Source organism: Mus caroli, unplaced genomic scaffold (assembly GCF_978045245.1).
Source record: "Mus caroli unplaced genomic scaffold, Mus_caroli_1 scaffold_11, whole genome shotgun sequence".
Taxonomy (NCBI): domain Eukaryota; kingdom Metazoa; phylum Chordata; class Mammalia; order Rodentia; family Muridae; genus Mus; species Mus caroli.
Window position 1 is genome coordinate 69,201,448 of NW_028227266.1, and position 3,408 is coordinate 69,204,855.

The 3,408-nt window shown below is 42.5% G+C and overlaps 1 non-coding gene across 1 annotated transcript; it reads right to left on the bottom strand.

The window, feature by feature from the left end:
* Window positions 1-1,337: 1,337 nt before the first annotated feature.
* On the bottom strand, window positions 1,338-1,442 carry LOC115032106 (U6 spliceosomal RNA). Its single transcript, XR_003837733.1, has one exon. It is a non-coding gene; the product is annotated as a U6 spliceosomal RNA (small nuclear RNA).
* Between the last annotated feature and the right edge of the window lie 1,966 nt (window positions 1,443-3,408).

Consider the following 3,408-nt stretch of genomic DNA (forward strand, 5'->3'; position numbering starts at 1 on the left):
TGGCTCAGTGGGTAAGAGCACCCTACTGCTCTTCTGAAGGTCCAGAGTTCAAATCCCAGCAACCACATGGTGGCTCACAACCATCCGTAATGAGACCTGACACCCTCTTCTGGTGTGTCTGAAGACAGCTACAGTGTACTTACATATAATAATAAATAAATAAATCTTAAAAAAAAATAAATAAATAAAAAAATAGCCCGTTTAGGCTGTTCATATTGAAAAGTTTTATAATTATTCCAATAGCTTCAAATATATTATTTGCTGAAATTCAACAGCCACTCATGATAGCTCACAGCAAACTATAAGTTTAAATGGTTCTCAAAGTAAGGTGCTTTAGAAATCATCTCAGTGGTTAAAGGCACTGGCTCCTCTTGCACAGGACCTGGGTTTAGTTCCCAGCACCCAAATACCTACAACTCTAGCTCCAGGGTATCTGCTGCCCTCTCCTGTTTTCCAAAGGTACCAGGCACACACAAGGTGCATAGACACATATTGGGCAAAACAACCACACACATACAATTTTTTTTTTTTTTTTTTTGGTTTTTCGAGACAGGGTTTCTCTGTGTAGCCCTGGCTGTCCTGGCACTCACTTTGTAGACCAGGTTGGCCTCGAACTCAGAAATCTGCCTGCCTCTGCCTCCCGTGTGCTGGGATTAAAGGCGTGCGCCACCACGCCCGGCCCCATATACAATTTTTAAAGTTATTTTCTTCTTCTTCTTCTTCTTCTTCTTCTTCTTCTTCTTCTTCTTCTTCTTCTTCTTCTTCTTCTTCTTCTTCTTCTTCTTCTTCCTCTCCTCCTCCTCCTCTTCCTCCTCCTTCTTCTTCTTTTTCAGAGAAAGGGGCTATACTTTCATTAGGGAGGTGTGGGAAGCCACATGTGCCGTTGCAGAGTGGCGCAGGCTACTGCTGGCCACCACGCATAAGTTTGGGCAAATGACCAATGCTTACTTATGCAGTAAAGTTTTTTGCCAAAACACTGCCTGGCCCGGGCATGATAATGAGGCTCTGCAAAGTACTGAGAGAATAACCAATCAGATGTGAGACATGCAAATGAGGTATGATAATGAGGTACTGTGAGATAGAGAGAGTAGCCAATCAGATGAGGAACATGCAAATGAGATATCGTGCATAACCAATCCAGGTGTGAGACACGCCTCTCCTAGGCCTATATAAGCAGCACCAGTTCTGGGCTCGGGGTCTCTTCGCCTCTACAATCAAGCTCTCCCAATAAACATGTGCAGAAGGATCCTGTTGCAGCGTCATTCTTGCTGGTCTAGTCGGATGCGTGCAAGAGGGAGGCAACAGTCACCAGGAGACAGTGGCCATCTTTCTAGGAAAAAAATATGGAACGCTTCACAAATTTGTGTTATCCTTGCACAGGGGCCATGCTAATCTTCTCTGTATCATTCCAATCTTAGTATATGTGCTGCCAAAGCGAGAACAAAGGTTTTTTTTTTTCTTTTCTTTTCTTAAAAGATTTGAAAAACTAAGTCCTCAAGCTGATCTGGATCTGCAAACTGGCAACTTCTGAGCTTGCCACCGCTGCTACACTCAGCCTCACAGCAGACTTGTGCGGTTATCCTCACAAGATCAAGACAGGAACAGTCCCCGCATGGACGAGGGAGGGCTCACAAGCCCCCTCTTCTAGCTGAGGCTATTGCCAGTTAATGGCTGCTGAGAAAGGGAGTCATTTTCTCTCTGGGTGTGGCCATTTGTAGATTGCCAATGTTGCAGTGGATGTCCCCACCCACGGGTGTATACAACCAGCACTAATTGAGACTCAGTGTATTGTTTTGAAAAAAAATGGGGAGGAGGCATGGAGTAGGGAGAGGTCCAAGAGGAGTAGGGTATGGATATAACTGAAATATATCAGACACAAGTGTGAGATTCTCAAAGAATAAAAAAAAATAGTTTTAAGGGGTTGGAGAGATGGCTCAGCGGTTAGGAGCATAGAGTACTCTTCCAGAAGTCCTGAGTTCAAATCTCAGCAACTACATGGTGGCTCACAACCATCTGTGATGAGATCTGATGCTCTCTTCTGGTATGTCTGAAGACAGCTACAGTGTACTGGATATAAAATAAAATAACTTAAAAGGTCTTCAGGGGCTAGAGAAATGGCACAGCAGTTTATTAAAGAGCACTGGATGCTTTTCTGGAGGACCTGGGTTCAGTTCCCAGCATGCATGTAGTGGCTCACAACCATGGGTAACTCCAGTTCCAAGGGATCTGATGCCCTCTTCTGACCTCCGTCAGCACCAGGCATGCATGTGATGCAAATACATACATGCATAACATAAAAATAACCAAGATATGTCTGCTATCATGCCCTTTCTCTCCTTAGCTTTCTTTCTTTCTTTCTTTTTTTTTTCTTTTCTTTTTTTTTTTTTTTTTTTTTTTGGTTTTTCGAGACAGGGTTTCTCTGTATAGCCCTGGCTGTCCTGGAAATCACTTTGTAGACCAGGCTGGTCTCTCTTAGCTTTCTTTAATCAAAGGATATTACCCTCTGAAAGGATGCACCACCCCTTATCCAATCAGTCCACTTTATCCTCTGTTTCCCAACCATCCTCACCTCCTTCAGCATTTTAAAATTTTTTGGTAAGATTTATCGATTTTATGTATGTGAATATACTGTTGCTGTCTTCAGACACATCAGATCCTATTACAGATGGTTGTGAGCTACCATGTGGTTGCTGGGAATTGAACTCATGGTCTCTGGAAGAGCAGTCAGTGCTCCTAACCACTGAGCGATCTCTTCAATCCCCTAGCATTTCTGATAATTCGTTAAGAGGTTAGGAAATCCAGGCAGTGGTGGTGCACACCTTTAATCTCAGCAATTCGGAGGCAGAGGCAGGTAGATCTCTGAGTTTGAGGCCAGGATGGTCGTTATAGAGAGTTCCAGGATAGCCAAAGTTACACAGATAGACCCTGTCTCAGAAAAGCAAAAATAAAGAAAACACAAAAAGAGGTTATGAGTTAGCAGGGATGTAGGTAGTTACTGAGCCATCTCTCCAGCCCACCACTCTTGTTCAATACATGGCTTGAAGTCTCAGTGAAGTAGTAAGTCAGGAGAAAGAAAAAAAAATGATATAAATAGGAAAGGAAGAAGACATCAGAAAACTCTGAATTAGATATGATAAACACATCCAGAAAACTGCAGAGTACAAAATAAAAATACAGAAATTAGTAGCTTTTCTTTCTACTAATAACAGTTATTAAGAAATTAAAAAAAAATTCCATTCACAAGAACTTAAAATAGCCTAAGATTGAGCTAATAAAGGAAGTGAAAGACCTCCACTACAAAGACTACATATTGAAGATCTGGGCATGGCAACACATAGTTGTAATACCAACACATGGCTGGGTTGAGGCTGGATGAAGAAGTCCAAGGTCATCCTTGTCTACAGAGTG